Source organism: Erythrolamprus reginae, chromosome 4, assembly GCF_031021105.1.
Source record: "Erythrolamprus reginae isolate rEryReg1 chromosome 4, rEryReg1.hap1, whole genome shotgun sequence".
Taxonomy (NCBI): Eukaryota; Metazoa; Chordata; class Lepidosauria; order Squamata; family Dipsadidae; genus Erythrolamprus; species Erythrolamprus reginae.
In genome coordinates, this window is record NC_091953.1 from 113,553,164 (window position 1) to 113,575,700 (window position 22,537).

Sequence of the window (22,537 nt, forward strand, 5' to 3'; positions counted from 1 at the left end):
CCAGACTATACAGATTGAGTTCATTAAGTCTTTCCTGATACGTTTTATGCTTAAGACCTTCCACCATTCTTGTAGCCCGTTCAATTTTGTCAATATCTTTTTGTAGGTGAGGTCTCCAGAACTGAACACAGTATTCCAAATGTGGTCTCACCAGCACTCTATATAGCGGGATCATAATCTCCCTCTTCCTGCTTGTTATACCTCTAGCTATGCAGCCAAGCATCCTACTTGCTTTCCCTACCACCTGACTGCACTGTTCACCCATTTTGAGACTGTCAGAAATCACCATCAATCTTCCAACATTTCATGTTTCATGTGACAATGAGGTGTAAATTACCGTATGGCATTGTGACAACATTCTTCCTAACTTGACATATGATATTTTTCGTTTGCATTTGGCATCAGTTTTATCTCCAAAACCCATCTATATAAGGTGTATATGTAACGTGCCAATTGTTGATAACAATTATTATGCTCAAAATTAAATCATATTGTGTATGAAAGGAATAAACAGTGTGGGGAAAACCCTGTGTTTTGCCTAAATTTGTAATAAGCCAATTATAGATACAGGGTTGAAATGTATAATTGTGATACAAATCATTTTTTGTAACCTAGCAATGGTGTGTTTCTGGTCCCATTCATAACTAATTTTTCCCCACAAAATATAGGAATTTGACGGTTGTTTTTTTTTTTTCATTTTGGAAGCTTTTTAATCCATGTACAGTGATACCTTGTCTTACAAACTTAATTGGTTCCGGGACGAGGTTCTTAAGGTGAAAAGTTTGTAAGATGAAACAATGTTTCCCATAGGAATCAATGGAAAAGTGATTAATGTGTGCAAGCCCAAAATTCACCCCTTTTGCCAGCCGAAGCACCCATTTTTGCACTGCTGGGATTCCCCTGAGGCTCCCATCCATGGGAAACCCCACCTCCGGACTTCCGTTGCCAGCGAAGCGCTCGTTTTTGCGATGTTAGGATTCCCCTGCTGGGATTTTCCTGCAGCATCACAAAAACACGGAAGTGGGGTTTCCCATGGAGGGGAGCCTCAGGGGAATCCCAGCAGCACAAAAACGTGTGCTTCGCTGGCAACGGAAGTCCGGAGGCGGGGCATCCCAGCAGCGGCAGTGGATTTGTAAGGTGAAAATAGTTTGTAAGAAGAGGCAAAAAAATCTTAAACCCCTGGTTTGTATCTCGAAAAGTTTGTATGACGAGGCGTTTGTAAGACGAGGTATCACTGTATTTTGAAGTATAAAATACAATCCTTTATTCGTTTCTGGATTGGGAATCCTCCACATTGAAATCTGTATTGCAAAATAAAACAATTTATTTATTTATTTATTATTTAAATTTGTAAGCCGCCCCTCTCTGCAGACTCAGGGTGGCTCACAACAAACTGAAACAATTTACAACAAATCCAAATTACAGTTTAAAAATATTTTTAAAACCCCATTTTCTAAACAAACATACATACAGACATACCATTCATAAATTGTATATGCCCGGGGGAGATGTCTCAGTTCCCCCATGCCTGACGACAAAGGTGGGTCTTAAGGAGCTTAAGGAGAGTAGGGGCAGTTCTAATCTCCAGGGAGAGTTGGTTCCAGAGGGTCGGGGCCGCCACAGAGAAGGCTCTTCCCCTGGGGCCCGCCAACCGACATTGTTTAGTTGACGGGACCCGGAGAAGGCCCACTCTGTGGGACCTAATCTGTCGCTGGGATTCCTGCGGCAGCAGACAGTCTCGGAGATATTCTGTTCCAGTGCCATGAAGGGCTTTAAAGGTCATAACCAACACTTTGAATTGTGACCGGAAATTGATCGGCAACCAATGCAGACTGCGGAGTGTTGGTGAAACATGGGCATACCTAGGTAAGCAGCTGCATTCTGCACGATCCGGAGTTTCCGAACACTTTTCAATGGTAGCCCCATGTAGAGAGCATTACAGTATTTAGAATTTAGAATTCGGAAGGGAGGAAGGAACCCACTGCAGTGCTTTTGAGTGAGAAAAACAATTCCAAGCATCAGTCTGGATTAACCCGTTCTCACTGTAGGCTTCCTGATCTGTTGTTCAGACATAATTATCTCTGGTAATCAGACAGTTGCGCAATGAAAGAAATGTTACCATGCCAGTTTTTGCTCCATCTATAGCCATCTGTTATCAAACAAGGAAGTTTGGCAAAGTCTAAAATGATTATTCATGCTCTGTTGGATCTGGAAGAGATCTCTTGCTTTTGGAAAGGCCACAGCTTAGCGCAGAAGTGTCAAGCTTGCGTCGTCACGTTGTTGTCGCGTGACATATTGCAACATTTTCCCCCTTCGCTAAAATGAAGGTGGGTGTGGCCTGCAGGTTGCGAGTTTGACACCCCTTAGTGGGAAAGAAATCAGAATTGGATTTGTTTGTACTGTTAAAGATAGTTGCAGACCATAGATGGGCTCCTATGGGTACAGTCAGGTATGCAGAATGGTAGAAAAAAATTGATTTTTTTCTTTTTTTTTCCTTCTGGATTCTGGGTATTTTTCTTCTATTGCAGTAAATGAGGAATGTGTATAATTTTAGAAGAGCTGTGCATGCATGTGTGTGTGTACATGCACATACAGTGTATATAGTAGATAATGTATATTTTTGTGGGCCTATGTGTAATATGTATGTACATATATGGCCTATATACATAGAATTAAATAGTATATTTTGAATGTTCAGTAATACAGTGGTACCTCATCTTACAAACACCTCTTCTAACGAACTTTTCGAGATACGAACCCGGTGTTTAAGATTTTTTTGCCTCTTCTTCTGAACTATTTTGACCTTACGAACCCAAGCCACTGCTGCTGGGATGAAGGGGTTTCTTTTTTCCCCCTGTTTTGAAGAAAGAAAAGGGAGGGGCGGCTTGGAGGGGGAAAGAGTTTGCAGAGAACAGCGTGCTTGCAGAGGCACTGAAAGGGTGTCTTTTGAAGAAAGAAAAGGGAGGGCGCCCCCCTTGCCTTTCTTCCTTCCCACTCACCCTTTAGCCTAGCCTTGCTTCTTCCACCCGCCCCCTTTAGCTGCTCCTCCCTGCCCTCTGTTCGCCTCCCTTCTAAAGTTTGGGATTTTCCTGAAGGATTTGCATGCATTATTTGCTTTTACATTGATTCCTATGGGAAACATTGTTTCATCTTACGAACTTTTCACCTTACGAACCTCCTCCTGGAACCAATTAAGTTCATATCATGAGGTACCACTGTACTAAATAGATAGGGAAATTGTATCTCTTTGAGGCGAGGAAAGGTCAGGCACCCTAACCCTAACACAAACCCTCGATGTGAGTGACGTCAAGTTGGCTACCTTTAAGCCAGTCACATGACCTTTAAGCCACCCCCCAGTCACATGATCATCAAGCCACTCCCACCTGGTCACCTGGCCAGCAAGCCACACTCACAAAATAAGTCACGCCCACAGTGTGGTAGTAAAACATTTTGCAGCCCTTCACTGTTGCAGGCACATCATTAGCAGGGGTGGGCTTCAAAAATTTTAGCAAGGGGTTCTCTGTCTGTGTGGGTGTGGCCAAGGTGGGTGTGGCCTAGTCAGCCTCCTGCACCACGGCAGGGAAGCGGTGTTTTTTCTCGAGTCTCCACGAGGGCAAAAGCAGCCTCCAGAGGCCCTGTGGAGGCCGGAAACAAGCCCATTTCCGGCCTTCCCGAACTTCTGGTAGGCCTGTTTTTTGCCCTCTCCGAGCCTCCATGAATGCCCTGCACTTACCAGCATCCAAAACAGGTTGTGTGGAGATTCCTAGGAAGGGAGGGGTGGGCATGGTGGGACAGTCAGGAGTGGAATATGGTGATTCTCTAAATTGCACAGAATCTTAGTTAGAGGTTCTCCCAAAACCCTGTGAACCCCCAGCAGCCCACCCTTGATATTTAGAAGCCGAAATCACAAGACTACATCTGATTTACTTTGGCCATGTGTGCAAACTAATTGGAGAAGTCAGTGATAGGAATGATTAACAGAAGAAGAGCCTACAAAACTTTTGCCAGACCCATCCTTGAATACAGCTCATCTGTCTGGAACCCATACCACATCTCGGACATCAACACCCTTGAAAATGTCCAAAGATATTTCACCAGAAGGGCCCTCCACTCCTCCACTCGAAACAGAATACCCTACGAAAATAGACTAACAATCCTGGGTCTAGAAAGCTTAGAACTACGGCACCTAAAACACGATTTGAGTATTGCCCACAAGATCATATGCTGCAACATCCTTCCGGTCAACGACTACTTCAGCTTCAACCGCAACAACACAAGAGCACGCAACAGATTCAAACTTAATATTAACCGCTCCAAACGTGACTGTAAAAAATATGATTTTAACAATCTAGTTGTCGAAGCGTGGAACTCATTACCGGACTCAATAGTGTCAACCCCTAACCCCCAACATTTCTCCCTTAGACTCTCCACAATTGACCTCTCCAGGTTCCTAGAAGGCCAGTAAGGGGCGTGCATAAGTGCACTGGTGTGCCTTTCGTCCCCTGTCCAATTGTCTTTCCTTTATCTCATAAATCATATATATTTTCTTCCTTTCATATATCTTCTCCTCTATTTTTACATATTATCTTTATATTTATTTATTTATTTATTTATTTATTTATTTATTTATTTATTTATTTATTTATTTATTTATTTATTTATTTATTTATTTATTTATTTATTACTTAGATTTGTATGCCGCCCCTCTCCGAAGACTCGGGGCGGCTCACAACACATATTACTTCATGTCTATTCTCTTCCATATGTATTGGACAAATGAATAAATAAAATAAATAAAAATAAAAAATAAGAAGAAGGAGCAAACAAAGAACACCCTGGCTTGATAATATAAAAACTGGTGCAAAGATGAACATTCAACAATGGAAAGAAGCTGTACTTCACAGGATAACATGTAGAGCACTTCCCTATAATGTTGCTAAGAATTGGACATGAGTGAATGTCAACGTTTGGACATTTAATGGTTCACATTTCTGTCTCTTTTAGTCAAAATTTGGAAGTTGAGTCAAGGAAACTGCATTTTTTTTGGTCTGAAATGTTTTGCTGCTTATCTGAATAGCTGCTTCACTTTTAGTCATAGTATTATTTCTAATTAATTGTCTCTAAAGCATTTATTGGTTCCTTCCTTCCTTCCTTCCTTCCTTCCTTCATTCATTCATTCATTCATTCATTCATTCATTCACATACACATCCATGCATGTGCACATCCCCATTTACACTTTTGCATGAGCTGTTCATTTAAATCAATTTTTGCTTCCTTTTCCTCTCTCAGTGCAGTAAATTATGTCTGAGGACTTGATGTGGTTAGCTAGTTTTATATTGATGTGTACAGGTTTGATAGTCAATCATTTGTGTACTGAAATGGAACTTTCTCAAACGAGAGCCAGTACATCATTCTACCAGTTGAAAACGTAGCAAAGGGTATAGCACAGCATAAACGTATATTATGTTTATTATAAATAAACAGATATTCATAAACTTCTGTCTCTCCATCATGAGACATTAGGAAGAAAATGTTTCACTGGACAATTCATAGAAATATAGAAACATAGAAGACTGGCGGAAGAAAAAGACCTCATGGTCCATCTAGTCTGCCCTTATGCAATTTCCTGTACAGTATTTTTATCTTAGGATGGATATATGTTTGTCCCAGGCATGTTTAAATTCAGTTACTGTGGCTTTACCAACCATGTCTGCTGGAAGTTTGTTCCAAGGATCTACTACTCTTTCAGTAAAATAATATGTTCTCATGTTGCTTTTGATCTTTCCCCCAACTAACTTCAGATTGTGTCCCCTTGTTCTTGTGTTCACTTTCCTATTAAAAACACTTCCCTCCTGAACCTTATGCAACCCTTTCACATATTTAAATGTTTCGATCATGTCCCCCCTTTCCCTTCTGCCCTCCAGACTATACAGATTGAGTTCATTAAGTCTTTCCTGATACGTTTTATGCTTAAGACCTTCCACCATTCTTGTAGCCCGTCTTTGGACCCGTTCAATTTTGTCAATATCTTTTTGTAGGTGAGGTCTCCAGAACTGAACACAGTATTCCAAATGTGGTCTCACCAGCACTCTATATAGCAGGATCATAATCTCCTTCTTCCTGCTTGTTATACCTTTAGCTATGCAGCCAAGCATCCTACTTGCTTTCCCTACCACCTGACTGCACTGTTCACCCATTTTGAGACTGTCAGAAATCACTACCCCTAAATCCTTCCTTTCTGAAGGTTTTGCTAACACAGAACTGCCAATACAATACTCAGATTTTTCCGGCTCCTTGTTAATAACACATACATTGCAAATTCAGAAAGGACTAAAGAGCTTTTACTTGTCACTGATTTAGGAAAGCTTTACGAAGAATTCCTGGTGGACCAAATTTGGAGTTCACAAATAACAGCACCAGGTCGAGTATTTTTTGCTTGCTGATACTTACTTTCAGGCATCTCTCATGTATTATCTACATTATTCTAAAGGTAAAATATAAATATAATCAATCAATCACTGTCGGCAAGATGGCAGCAATGCCACCAGCTTTTTAAAGGGATAATTTCAATGAGGATTTGACAGCACAAGTCATTTTATTAAGAAAAAAATACTGCTCAGCTTGAATTTCTGGAATTTTGACGGATTGATAAAAGCAAGACTGTTTTCAGGACAAGGAGCATATGTCATCAGCCATTCACCCTTCACTTTAACATTCTATGTGTTGACAGTATTATTAGCAACAAATACTAATTAACAGCTCTCTTATGTTAAACCTTGTTTTATTTCAGAATTTGAGCCTGGTATAATATAAGCTTTGTCTTTGTATTCCTACAAAAAGGTTCTGTGTGTAGCAGTTGCATGAAGATTGCCTGTTAATTGGTCGTATTCATTTACATATAGTCTAAGACCAAGTCATAAAGATTAAAATACCGTTCACCTTTAATACATACATATATAATAATAATAATAATAATAATAATAATAATAATAATAATAATAATAATTTATTAGATTTGTATGCCGCCCCTCTCTGAAGACTCGGGGCGGCTCACAACAACGATAAAAACAATATTATGCTGGCACAAATGGAATATTAAAACAAAAACTAAAACTAAAAACCCTATCATAATTAAAAACCAAACAGCACATACATACCAAACATAAATTATAATAAGCCTGGGGGAAAGGTGTCTCAAATCCCCCATGCCTGGCGGTATAGGTGGGTCTTAAGAAGTTTACGGAAGACAAGGAGGGTGGGAGCAGTTCTAATCTCCGGGGGGAGTTGATTCCAGAGGGCTGGGGCTGCCACAGAGAAGGCTCTTCCCCTGGGGCCCGCCAGACGACATTGTTTAGTCGACGGGACCCGGAGAAGGCCTGTGGGACCTTATCGGCCGCTGGGATTCGTGCGGTAGCAGGCGGTTCCGGAGGTACTCTGGTCCAATGCCATGTAGGGCTTTAAAGGTCATGACCAACACTTTGAATTGTGACGGGAAACTGATCGGCAGCCAATGCAGACCACGGAGTGTTGTAGATATATAGCAGTGTGTACAAATATAAAGGGAAAAAACCATATAAAATTACAGGGGGGAAGCATTTTTAAATTCGCTGATATTTCCCTGATATTTCTCTGTAAATTGCAATCTACTTAAGGCATGGTAATAGATGATGTCATCCCAAGTGGCTAAGCCATGGAGAAATATCCGTAGCTGTGGAAGCAAGTTGTTGCTCATTTTTGCTTGACTCTGCCAGAGACGGAAAAGGCACGGAGAAGCCTCCATGGGGCCTCTCTAGGAATCTCCTGGGAGGAAACAAGGCCGAAAAAGGCGTGGAGAAGCCTCCGTGGGGCCTCTATAGGAATCTCCTGGGAGGAAACAGGGTCTCCACCCTCCCTGTGGTTTCCCCAATTGCACACATTATTTGCTTTTACATTGATTCCTATGGGGAAAATGGCTTCTTCTTACAAAATTTTCTACATAAGAACCTGGTCATGGAACGAATTAAGTTCATATGTAGAGGTACCACTGTATTTGTATTTAGCCTCTTAGGCAGGGAAGGGCTGCCCATTGCTGGCGCTACCGGTGTGCTCCTGGTGGTGGATGCGCACGAGCCATGTAAGGTTCAACTTCCTGCGCAGGCACAGAAGCTGAATCTTGCATGAGGACGCTCGTGCATATGAGATTTCACTGATTTTTGGCAATTTCTTTGCTTCCACACATGCGCAGAAGGGAAAAAAAACCCACTGAAAATCGGTAAAATCTCACACATGTGTACGTCCTCATGCATGATTTGGCTTCCTGCGCATGCCCGCCCACCGGTCAGCTGGAGCTGCATTTTTCCAACTGGGATTGCGTACCTGACCCTACCATCTGCCTCCCATTACTGCTCTTAGGTCAAAACAAAAGAGAACATATTTGAAAAGTGTCTAAGCATGGTTGTGACATACATATTGAGATATATCTAGATCACTTTAAAAAAAAACCAGACCTGCATAAGAGCTCTCTACATTGTTAATTTGACTCTTCCAATTGAGATGCCTCCAATTTAAAAAATTACAGCTTCCACAATGGTTTAAATACAGGTAATCCTTGACTTATTATGTTGTCAAGGAGAATAATTCAACAATAGATGGTGCAGAGATATTTACAAGAGTTACTTTGGAAATGATATGCAATTTGCGGGGAAAGTTCCCAATTAAAAAACTAAGCAAAGGTTTCATTATTGAAAAAAACAAATGAGGGTATTTGATCATAGACTGATCATAGAAACATAGAAGACTGACGACAGAAAAAGACCTCATGATCCATCTAGTCTGCCCTTATACTATTTCCTGTATTTTATCTTAGGATGGATATATGTTTATCCCAGGCATGTTTAAATTCAGTTACTGTGGATTTACCAACCACGTCTGCTGGAAGTTTGTTCTAAGGATCTACTACTCTTTCAGTAAAATAATATTTTCTCATGTTGCTTTTGATCTTTCCCCCAACTAACCTCAGATTGTGTCCCCTTGTTCTTTGTTCACTTTCCTATTAAAAACACTTCCCTCCTGGACCTTATTTAACTCTTTAACATATTTAAATGCTTCGATCATGTCCCCCCTTTTCCTTCTGTCCTCCAGACTATACAGATTGAGTTTATTAAGTCTTTCCTGATACGTTTTATGCTTAAGACCTTCCACCATTCTTGCAACCCGTCTTTGGACCCCTTCAATTTTGTCAATATCTTTTTGTAGGTGAGGTCTCCAGAACTGAACACAGTATTCCAAATGTGGTCTCACCAGCACTCTATATAGCGGGATCACAATCTCCCTCTTCCTGCTTGTTATACCTCTAGCTAAGCATCCTACTTGCTTTTCCTACCGCCCGATCAAAGATAATGATGTAATTTCTGGTGAATAAGAAACTATAACGTCTTGATGGTGAGGAGCTGCACTCTTCCCTGGCCCTCCTGGGGCAGCTCACCTCCTGGACAGCGGCTCCTCCTCCTCCGGGCTGCTCCAGCATCCTGGCCAGAAGTGGCGGCACAAAAAGCACCACCAACCCCTCGTCTCTCACCTTCCGGTGGTGGCAGGAGCAGTGGGCAGGGCGGGCAGCCACCCAGCCAGCAAAGGCTGCCCCACTGCCCAGCTTTGGCCAAGCGCTCTAGACCATGGATATACATCGGTGCTGTGGGCTGGAGAGCTAGGATCACCCGGGCGGGGGAGGAGGGATGCATACACACTCGGCAACTACTCTTCCAATTTCCAGCACTTCTGCACATGTGAAGACCAGCTGGCCAACGCACCAATACCGGGAAGAGCAATGGGTGATGGTTCGTATGCCTAGATACATGGCTCTGAATGCCACTTCCAGTACATGTCCCATAGATTCACCATCACAACTATAGATTTTCTATAACTAAATTTCAATAATAGACTATTAACAGAGTGTCTTGAACTTTAACTTTGCTGTTGTTTTACCTGTTAATTTTTTTTTCTTTCATATTCAGTGATTCTCAATCTTTCTTTTAAAAAAAATATTTTTATTAAATTGCATAGACAGACATGACATACATAACATGCAACACTTAGTGGAGCTACAGTCGCTCCACTCAGAGTAGAAGTCATCTTTGTATTTGGGGGGAAAAAGTATAAAAAAAAGATCTTGTCTTTGTTTAACACCGTCTATAAAATACTTTAAAATGTCAATTATAAGGTAATAGATAAAAACACATCTAAAGTATTTAAGAACATATATAAAAATTTTAAAATTATAGCTTAAATTAAACTAAAATAAGAGAAAAAAAGAGATAGAGAGAGAAAAGCCGCGACCACTTAATACATTTTTTCATGTTGTGGTGGCCCCTAACCATAAGTCTAGTGCCAATCCTCCCAACAGAGCTTTAAGCTGATTGGCAGGAAAGTCAGAGGGACACCCCCACTGTAAACTCCTGATTGGTCGGTTTGTAAAAATATGTTCCAAGGGGCCAGAATAGAAGTTTTAGTTCCTAACACCATGGGAAATTTGTCTTTTCCCATGGTCTTAGGTGACCCTTATGAAATGGTCATTCGACCTCCAAAGGGGTCCTGATCCCCAGGTTGAGAACCACTGATATATGACAGGTTGATTGAGTTGCAAATTAGAGGTAAAAGCTTATAAATGTTGACCCTGCTTTGCCTGGGAGGGGACTATTTTTATTGTAATATGTCAGTTCGGGGGGAGGGGGATAATATATATTTTATTTTTCTCATAAGCATTTTTAAATCTTTTGTCTAGTTCTGTTTTGAATTTAATATAAAAAAATTAAATTTTTTGGAAGTAAAAGAAAATTTGTAAAAATAAAAAAGATGCAGCAGGAACTATCTACTTTGGCAGCATGAAAAAGATGGACAAGTCTATTTTTGAACCATCTCTGGGTAGCAGAAGGATGACTTGTTCCCAAAGGAGCCTGCCTATTAATGGATAACATCTTTGCAGTCAACATGCCCCAAAATACACTGGCTGTATTTTTTGCATTAACCTAGGTCAGTGATGGAGAACCTTTTTTTCTTTAGGTGCCAAAAGAGCGTGTGTGCCCCCTATTGCAAATGTGCAAGTGCCCACACCCATAGTTCAATGCCTGGGAAGGGCGACAACAGCTTCCTCCACCCTCTGGAAGCTGAAAACGGCCCGTTTGCCAACTTCTGGTGGGCCCAGTAGGCTTGTGCTTTGCCCTCCCCAGGCTGCAAAGGCTTCCCTAGAGCCAGGGTAGGGTAAAAACACCCTCCCCCAGCCCTCCGGAGACTCTCTGGAAGCCAAAAACACTCTCTCCCAGAGCCTCTGGGCAAGCCAAGAATCATCCGGCTAGCACATACATGCACGTTGGAGATGAGGTAGGGCAATAGCTCGCGTACCAGCAAATTATGGCATTTGTGGCATTTGTGCCATAACTTTGCCATCACTGACATAGGTCAATGATGGTTAATCTTTTTTCCTTGGGTGCTGAAAGAGTGTGTGCATGCGTTATCACACATATTTGAGTGCCCACACCCATAATTCAGTGCCTGGGGAGGGCGAAAACAGCTTCCCCTAACCACCGGAGGCCCTCTGGAGGCCAGAAACATCCTGTTTCCCAACTTCCAGTGGGACCAGTAGGCTCGTGTTTTGCCCTCCCCAGGCTTCAAAGGCTTCCCTGTAGCTGGGGGAGAGTAAAAATGCTCTCCCCATCCTCCTGGAGGCTCTCTGGAAGCCAAAAACACCCTCCCAGAACCTCTGTGTGAGTCAAAAATCAGCTGGCCGGCACACACATGCATGTTGGAGCTGAGCTAGGGCAAAGGCTTGTGTGCCAGCTGATATAGCTCCGCATGCCACTTGTGCTACCCTAGTCCAGGGGTGTCAAACTCAATTTCATTGAGGGCCACGTCAGGATTGGGTTTGACCTTGGAGGCCCAGGTTGGGGGTGGGGTAAGCATGGCCAGGGTGGGCCTGACCCAGAACCGCATCTTAGAAATATAGAAACATAGAAACATAGAAGACTGACGGCAGAAAAAGATCTCATGGTCCATCTCATCTGCCCTTATACTATTTTCTGTATTTTATCTTAGGATGGATATATGTTTATCCCAGGCATGTTTAAATTCAGTTACTGTGGATTTACCAACCACGTCTGCTGGAAGTTTGTTCCAAAGATCTACTACTCTTTCAGTAAAATAATATTTTCTCATGTTGCTTTTGATCTTTCCCCCAACTAACTTCAGATTGTGTCCCCTTGTTCTTGTGTTCACTTTCCTATTGAAAACACTTCCCTCCTGAACCTTATTTAACCCTTTAACATATTTAAATGTTTTGATCATGTCCCCCCTTTTCCTTCTGTCTTCCAGACTATACAGATTGAGTTCATTAAGTCTTTCCTGATACGTTTCTTTGCAGATATGGTTTTATACACTTATAAAAATAGGGAGGCATACATTTCTGTGATTTTATTTTTTTAATATTTACTTGATCTACTTTATGAGAGAGAGGTCAGATCAAGAACCTGACTCCATAGAAAGATGAGAACTTTATTGATATAGGCTATAGTAGCAGAATCCCGTGAATCCTGAAAGGTAAAATATTTTACTTTTCATCCCTTTTATCACTTTCCAAGTTAAGAACAGCCTCCCGGAGGACTCCAGAGACCCTATTTGGGCCTGGAAGGCCTTCTGGAGCACTCCGGAAGCCAAAAATGGTTGCAGGGGACATGGTCCCCACCCGCCCCCCATTTTTGCTATCAGAGGCACCGTGGGCCATTCCTTTGCTATTTCCAGACCGTCCTGGAGGCCAGATCTAAAGTTCGCCATCACTGGTATAGGGTTTCTTGCCTGAGCAGGGGGTTGGATTAGAAGACCTCCAAAGTCCCTTCCAACTCTGATATTGTTAATTCTAGTTAGTGTTCTGGAAAACTCCCTGCCCTTTGAAGGGAATAGGAAGATACCTTTTACAATTGTGTTTAAATGTTGGCACTCAGCTTGTGTCTATAGTATGTATCACCAGATAATAATGACCTTTTTCTTTAATGGCTTGTAAATAAATGCTTTACTAAACTGTTTTAATGGACTCTGAGGTTTGCGGTTGAATTCTTGTAAATCATTTAAATGGGGTTTTTTTGCCAGTTCCAATATTTAGCATTTTGTTGCATGGGATGTCCAAATTGCTAATTGAATGGAATTTGTTAAGTGCCTTCAGCAATTTGGAGTTAAAATGGAATGTGGACATTTCAAACAAATGGTATTCTCAGTGCCATTAATCAACAAGCATTATGCAGTTATTCCATCATTTTTCTCTCTGGATTTTGTTTTAAGAACAAAGATAGAATAAGCATCATCAAGGAGAGTTACAAGTTAACAATTTCTAGCTCAAGGTTAACTCAGCCTTCAATCCTTCCGAGATAGGTAAAATGTGGACCCAGATTGTTGAGGACATTAAACCAATTAGAGAGGGTTGTAAAACACTGTGAAATGGTCAGTAATGGGCAGCCAAAATTTTTACTGCCACACTGTGGGTGTGACTTATTTTGTGGGTGTGGCTTAATGGTCATGTGACTGGGTAGGAGTGGCTTGCCGGGCATGTGACCAGTTGGGAGTGGCTTGAACAATCATCATCGTTCAAGTGAACTGTTAAGTCCTCGACTTACAACCTTACCAGTGTCGCTCGCTGGGGTGACAATTTGCTTTGCGTTTCCCGCACTCTCCTTCTGTCGCCCCCCTGCCTCAGGCTGGGTAGCCAGGCGAACAAGTGCTGCCAGAAGCATAAATGCTGCCAGCGCCGCTTCCACCCACTCCTTCTGCTTGCATCTCAGGCGGGAGGTGGCCATGTGAGGCCGGAGGGGAGCCGGGCAAGAGAGAGGGAAGCTCGTCTGAGGACAGGAAGGAGAAAAGAGGAAAAAAGCAAGGGGCGCAGACGCAGCGGCAGGGGGGGAAAGGAGAGCCAAGCTTAGACCAGTAATATATAATAATAATAATAATAATAATAATAATAATAATAATAACAACAACAATAATATAATAAAATAAAAAAATAATTAAAAAATAGACATGATGCTGTGGCACAGATGATCCACTGGAACTTGTGCCGGAACTACCATTTACCAGTGGCAAAGAACTGGTGGGATCATAAGCCTGAAAAAGTGGTCGAAAATGAGCAAGCAAAACTACTGTGGGACTTCCGATTTCAGACTGACTGAATTCTGAAGCATAACACACCAGACATCATGATCGTTGAGAAAAAGAAAGTATGGATCATCGACATCGCAATCCCAGGAGACAGCAGAATTGAGGAGAAGCAGCTAGAGAAATTAGTGAAATACGAAGATCTAAAAATAGAGCTGCAACGACTCTGGCATAAGCCCGTGAAAGTGGTCCCAGTGGTACTTGGCACGCTGGGCGCAGTGCCAAAGGATCTCAGTGGACATTTGAAAACCATCGGAACTGACAAAATCTCCATCTGTCAATTGCAAAAGGCCACTTTACTGGGATGGGCAAACATAATTCGCCGCTACATCACGCAGTCCTAGGTGCTTGGGAAGCGCCCGACTGGTGATGAAATACGAAATCCAGAATAGTGACCTTGTTTGCTGTGTTGTATTGACATAACGTAATAATAATAATAATAATAATAATAATAATAATAATAATAGACTTGTATGCCGCCCCTCTCCGAAGACTGCAAAGAATCTAGGAAGTGACAGCTGCCGATCAGCTGGAGCTGTGCACACATCTTCATTTCCACTGGTGGAACTGCATTCCACACCGTCGTGCCTGCTGCCCACCCCTGGAAATGGTATATATGTCTAAGTACTATAACCAAACACAAGCTAGACCTGCAATTAGTCTACCTCATGCAGTGGTGGGTTTCACTTACCTTTGCTACCAGTTTAGGAACAGGAGCGTGCGTGTGGGCGTGCACCCTCCATACACACACAACAATTCTGCGCATGCACAGATCCTTCTGTATTTGTGCAGAGCATTTTTCATGACGTCTGGGTGGGTGGACGGAGCCTCCCACCACCGCTACCAGTTTGCCTCATGCATGGTTAACCAGTACTACATCCTTGCCATTCAGTCCAGTTAATATTGTGCCTGGCTATAGCTAACCCAATGTATCCATTTGGGCGAGTCATTGTCAAGCTTGTGCTTATGAAACTTACCGGGGAGGACATGCTGGCTTGGACCAGTTTTCCCTGGGATTTTTATGGGTCCTTGATCCTCATGGACAGTTTCCACTTGATGCCATTATTTAGTATAATGCTCTGAAATGGCCAAGTTCATATGATTTTATTTATTTGTTTGTTTGTTTGTTTGTTTGTTTGTTTGTTTGTTTATTTATTTATTTATTTATTTATTTATTTATTTATTTATTTATTTATTTATTTATTTATTTATTTATTTATTTATTTATTTATTTATTTATTTATTTATTTATTTATTTATTTATTTATTTATTTATTTATTTATTTATTTATTTATTTATTTATTTATTTATTTATTTATTTATTTATTTATTTATTTATTTATTTATTAATTAGAGTTGAAAGGGACCTTGCAGGTCATCAAGTCCAACCCTCTGCCTAGGCAGGAAATCCTACAGCACTCCAGCCAAATAACAGCCCAATCTCCTCTTGAAAGTGTCCAGGGATGGGGCGTTCACAACCTCCGCTGGCAGGCCGTTCCACTGGTTGATCGCTCTGTCAGGAAGTTCTTCCTTATTTCCAGATTGAATCTCTCCTTGGTCAGCTTCCATCCGTTGTTCCTCGTCTGGCCCACTGGTGCCCTGGAGAATAGTGTGCCCCCCTCCTCTCTGGGGCAACCTCTCAAGTACCTGTACACTGTTATCATGTCCCCCCTGGCCCTCCTTTTCTCAAGGCTATCCATACCCAGTTTGAGCAATCTCTCTTCATAAGTCTTGGTTTCTAGTCTCCTAATCATTTTAGTTGCTCTTTTTTGCACCTTCTCCAGAGTTTCAATGTCCCTTTTGAAGTGTGGTGACCAGAACTGAATGCAGTACTCCAGGGGAGGTCTAACCAGGGCATAATAGAGTGGTATTAATACCTCCCTGGTCTTGGAGTGCATCCCCCTGTTGATGCAGCTTAAAATTGTGTTGGCCTTTTTAGCCGCTGCTGCACATTGCTGGCTTATGTTTAGTTGATTATCCACCAAGACTCCGAGATCTCTTTCACAGTTGCTACTGCTAAGTGGGGTTTCTCCCAGACTGTATGCGTGTCTAAGGTATTTTTTACCTATGTGTAGGACCTTGCTCTTCTCAACGTTGAGAACGTTCTGGGCCCACAGCGTTAGTCTGTCAAGGTCTTTCTGTATATTGAGCCTGTCCTCTAGGGTGTTGGCTATCCCCGCCAGCTTGATAGAAGGCTGGGGTCTTCAGATCACTCCCAGAAGCCATTTAAACCTTGCCCCCCATGTCCTGGTCTGGAAAACTAGCTTAGAGGTTCCCATTGCCATCACCTATTTTTCAGCCAGTACGTCATTTGGGTATCCTTCCTGGGATAAATTATGTAACGGAGGTTAGGGCTTTGCACTGTATATCTAGTGGTTAAATGGTAAAAAATGCAAGGAACCGAAATAACGTTAGTAGTGCAATCTCCTAGCCATGAAGCATAGATAGGAGTGAGCAGATTATTTAGACCATCTTGCCCTTGCCAGATATAAAATTAAACTTAAAAAAATAAGAAAATACAAAACGTAAAGCCTTTTTCAGCTTTAAATACTGAAATACCAACTAGTTAATGTTGGTGGAAATTGTTAGTACATTACATGGTACATACTGTTATTTGAGATTGCCATGTCTGTTAAACTGTCTATTGTAGTTAATACATTTACAGTTGTAATATCACTTTAAGGACTTTGACTGGCTAGCCATAAGAGGGCGCTAGTACTCTCTCCTGCTGATGACGCTAGATTGCTTATTCACCTTTTGCCTTTACCTTGAGGAGGGAGTGTATTTTGCTTAGTGCTTGCTATGTGCGGTTTGTAGATTATTTCTGCTTTATGTATATATGTAAATAATACTTATTCAGCATACTAAGTCTGTGTCATTATTGGCTGTATCACACATCCACACTCTTAATTAATAATAATAATTTATTAGATTTGTATGCCGCCCCTCTCCGAAGACTCGGGGCGGCTCACAACAACGATAAAAACAATATTATACTGGCACAAGTCTAATATTAAAAAAAACTAAAAACCCTATCATAATTAAAAACCAAACAGCACATACATACCAAACATAAATTATAATAAGCCTGGGGGGAAAGTGTCTCAAATCCCCCATGCCTGGCGGTATAGGTGGGTCTTAAGTAGTTTACGGAAGACAAGGAGGGTGGGAGCAGTTCTAATCTCCGGGGGGAGTTGATTCCAGAGGGCCGGGGCCGCCACAGAGAAGGCTCTTCCCCTGGGGCCCGCCAGACGACATTGTTTAGTCGACGGGACCCGGAGAAGGCCAACTCTGTGGGACCTTATCGGCCGCTGGGATTCGTGCGGTAGCAGGCGGTTCCGGATCTCTGCTCAGCATATGACAAAGGTTTTGTAGCCTAGATCACTGAGACATACCAACAGAAATAAATGTTGAAGTGCTTAGCTGACAATGATATACCTGCAAACTTAAAAGAAAATTCAAAAGGGAAATATAGCATGCTAGCAAGACCACAAGATGGCACTTTTCTGCTCAAACAGGATGTTTCCTTGTCAGACAGAAAGGTCACAACTTGATATTATAGACTACAAGGTTATAAAAACCCAGTATCTTCATAACAAATCTGCAAAATGGATAATAGCTGCAACTACATTTCAGTGAATAGCTTGCACACAGAACTTAAAAATGGTTGTGCAAATTGGACTTAGCATAGAAACATAGAAAACTGACGGCAGAAAAGGACCTCATGGTCCATCTAGTCTGCCTTTATACTATTTCCTGTACTTTATCTTAGGATAGATATGTGTTTATCCCAGGCATGTTTAAATGCAGTTATTGTGGATTTACCAACCACATCTGCTGGAACTTTGTTCCAAGCCTCTACTACTCTTTCGGTAAAATAATATTTTCTCACGTTGCTTCTGATCCTTCCCCCAATTAACCTCGGATTGTGCCCCCTTGTTCTTCTGTTCACTTTCCTATTAAGTGACTGCATGCACATTCCTGGTGAGTCAGTGGGGTAACAATTGGGGTCGTTGATGTAGCTGAGGTATGCTGATTAGTTAATGGTTGTAGATTAGGCGTGATATCCTGAGTAGTTGGAACTTGCAGGATATCAAGTTCCAACTTACTCAGGATATCACGCCTAATCTACAACCATTAACTAATCAGCATACCTCAGCTATATATTAAAAGATGGCAGAACCCAGGGTCCAGCACCAATCGATCCAGTTCGGTGACATCATCATCACATTACCAGCGGTCCGTTACTGATTTGGGTAAACTGGTCCGAATTGGGAGGAACCCAGTAGTTGGTGTCAGTGTAGAAAACTGTGTAGTTTTCTACACCAAAGTCAGCATCTGCCAGTATTTTCATTATTCTACATTAGCCCATAAATTTTAGAATGACTTGTGGAATGTTTTGAAGTTACTACTGAGATAATCTGCCTAACTGCTTAAGAGAGAAACAAGAATGAATGGTATTGCATTTACCAGTTGCACAGAATTGAAACCAAAGATTTGACCTGTTTATGGAAACTAAATCTGCAGGTATCCGTTAGGCAAAATAATTATTAAAGTTATAGGAGCCCAGCTCTCTTGAACTGCTTGTGGCAGAAATAGCCACGGTGAATCCACAGTGCTGCGGAGGTGAAACATCTTGAAGTATTGAATGGAGGAGTCTGAACTCTTGTTGTAACTCTTGTTTGTAATAAACCACTGCAATCTGAGATGTTTAATAGGCTTCCAAAATCCCACATAAATAATTAATCAGGAATTTATTGCTTTGACCACTCACAACAGGAAAGAACTTCTCCCGGGAGAAAGTTAGAAGAAGCAATCATTTAAAAATTATTAATTAAATGTTGACAGGCATCAGAGGCCAAATTTAGAATTGCAGAGATTGCTATTTAAATTTAAGCATATAGGACAGAGAGATAATGATGTGGCAAAGCTAGATAGTGAATTTTAGATTCCAAAATGAATAGTCTTACAAAGGAAGGATGTAAAATCTCCCTATGGAAAAACATATGTGTTACATAGAAATAGACGTAAGATTGTTACAGAAAACAGTGTGGTTAAAATAATAATAATAAAATAGATGTAATTAAAAAAAGAAAGCAAAAGTGGTATGGCAAAAGAAAAGACAGTAATAGGCATATTGGGTACAATCTCAAAAAAACCCTGGAGCACCACTTAAACACCATTGTCATTGACAAATTCATAAGTCAATTGCAAAAGGCAGCTTTATTCAGAACAGCTTATGTCCTGCGATCATATCCATAACACCATCAAACATCCACATCTGCTTATGCCAGGTCCTTGGGAAGGACTCAACAGGTAGACAAAAATGCCAAATCCTGTCTGAATATCTAGTTGACTGTACAACAAAGCATAATAAAATAGATTGCTATTTAAATTTAAGAGGATATGGCTGAGAGATAATTATGTGGCAAAGTTAGTGAATTTAAAATTTAAAATTCCCAATTTAATGGTCATAGGAAGGAAGGGGATAAAATCTCCCTCTAGAAGACATGCGAGAGCTATCATGGACTTTCCTAAACATACCCATGTTACTCCAACACTCCGCAGTCTGCATTGGTTGCCGATCGGTTTCCGGTCACAATTCAAAGTGTTGGTTATGACCTATAAAGTCCTTCATGGCATCGGACCAGAATATCTCCGGGACCGCCTTCTGCCGCACGAATCCCAGCGACCAGTTAGGTCCTTAGGACAGAGTTGGCCTTCTCCGGGTCCTGTCAACTAAACAATGTTGTTTGGCGGAACCCAGGGGAAGAGCCTTGTCTGTGGCGGCCCCGACCCTCTGGAACCAACTCCCCCCAGATATCAGAGTTGCCTTTCGCAAGCTCCTTAAAACCCACCTCTGTCGCCAGGCATGGGGGAATTGAAATTTTCCCTTCCCCCCTAGGCTTATAGAATTTATACATGGTATGCTTGTATGTATGATTGGTTCTCTAAATTGGGGTTTTTTAGATTATTTTTAATATTAGATTTGTTTACATTGTCTTTTTATTGTTGTTAGCCGCCCCGAGTCTTCGGAGAAGGGCGGCATACAAATATAATAAATGAATGAATGAATGAATGAATGAATGAATGAATGAATGTTATACCTACATTTGTGGTTGAAAAGAACATGGTATTATAATAATTATAATAATAATAATAATAATAATAATAATAATAATAATAATAATAATAATGGTAATAATAATAATTGTTGTTATTGTCATTGTTGTTATTATTATTATAATTATTATTATTATTAACAACAAACAGACACGATTCTGGCTCATAATACACTAGACATCATGCTGGTTGAGAAAAACAAGACATTGACATTGCAATACCAGTTGATAGCAAGCTAGATGCAAAGGAACATGAAAAAACCGTAAAATACTAGGACTTAAATATCAAAATTCAACGATTATGGAACACACTAGCAGTGGTAATTCCAGTGGCGATTGGAACATTGGATGCTGCACCAAAAGCACTGGAATTACATTTAAAACAGCATAAAAGTACATTTAACTTTTAGACAAGATACTTGCATCAAGAAGAGCGGCAAACAGATTTAATTTAAAAACACCTATCACAATCCATATAAACAATCATATAATCTCTTCAATTACAGTATATTCATTTAAAATGATTAGAAAAAAGGAAAATCTGATGACTTGTGTTGTCTTACACAGCATATAAGAAGCATGTTTTGCACCAGTCAACGAAGCAGTGGAAGTGATGTGCCGGTGTCTGGAGGCTGTTGGGGTCCGGATGGGTGTCAACCCTGATAAGACGGAGTGGCTGTGGGTTCTGCCTCCCAGGGACAATTCCATCTGTCCGTCCATAATCCTGGGGGGGGGAATTATTGACCACTTCAGAGAGAGTCCACAACTTGGGTGTCCTCCTCGATCCACAGTTCACATTAGAGAAACGTCTTTCAGCTGTGGCGAGGGGGACGCTTGCCCAGGTTCGCCTGGTGCACCAGCTGCGGCCCTGTCTGGACCGGGACTCACTGCTCACAGTCATGCCCTCATCACCTCGAGATTTGACTACTGTAATGCTTTCTACATGGGGCTACCTTTGAAAAGTGTTCGGAAACTTCAGATCATGCAGAATGCAGCTGCGAGAGCAATCATGGGCTTCCCTAGGCATGCCCATGTTACACCAACATTCCGCAGTCTGCATTGGTTGCCGATCATTTTCCGGTCACAATTCAAAGTATTGGTTATGACCTATAAAGCCCTTCATTGCATGGGACCAGAATATCTCCGGGACCGCATTCTGCCGCACGAATCCCAGCAACCGGTTAAGTCCCACAGAGTTGGCCTTCTCCGGGTCCCGTCGACTAAACAATGTCGTTCGGCGGGACCCAGGGGAAGAGTCTTCTCTGTGGCGGCCCTGACCCTCTGGAACCAGCTCCCCCCGGAGATTAGAACTGCCCCCACCCTCCTTGCCTTTTGCAAACTCCTTAAAACCCATCTCTGCCGTCAGGTATGGGGGAATTGAAACATCTCCCCCGGGCCTATACAGTTTATGCATGGTATGGTTGTGTTGTATGTTTGCTTTTAATAATGGGGTTTTTAGTGTTTTTTAAATTATTAGATTTGTTGTACATTGTTTTATTGTTGCTGTGAGCTGCCCCGAGTCTACAGAGAGGGGCGGCATACAAATCTAATTAATTAATTAATTAATTAATTAATTAATTAATTAATTAATAGATGGATAGATAGATAAATAAAATATATAAGCATTACAATGCTTATTTTGTCAACACTATCTGGAATTTACAGGCCTCTCCAATAAGAAATGAAATATTTATTCCTTTAGAATAGAATATCAGAGTTGGAAGGGACTTTGGAGGTCTTCTAGTCCAACCCCCTATTCAGACAGGAAATCTTATATCATTTCAGACAAGTGGTTGTCCAATCTCTTCTTAAAAACTTCCAGTGTTGGAGCATTCATAACTTCTGGAGACAGGAAGGAAGGGACAAATTCAAATGACAAAGCCAATGTTTTGAACAAACATTTGATTGACTCATCTTTGGTCACCACACCACAATATAATTGCCATTGTCCAGAACTATTAAATGACCAGAGGACTAATCTGAAAGTCTTCTTATCTCTCACTACCCAATCCAATTACAGTACTGTATATGATGGCATTTGAAGTGCTCTGAAGTAGCTGAGAAACAGCTTTTTAAAAATGTGATTGTATTTTACTTGGAGGTAAAATCGGAAATGATTGTTTACATTCTCACTTTTCTGAAAAGGTTTTTTTTTTATTATGTTTGCACTTCTTGCTTTTTCTTAAAGTTACCAAGACAAAAATATTTTAAAAAGTGACTTCAAATGATTCACATTTCTTTTTTTAA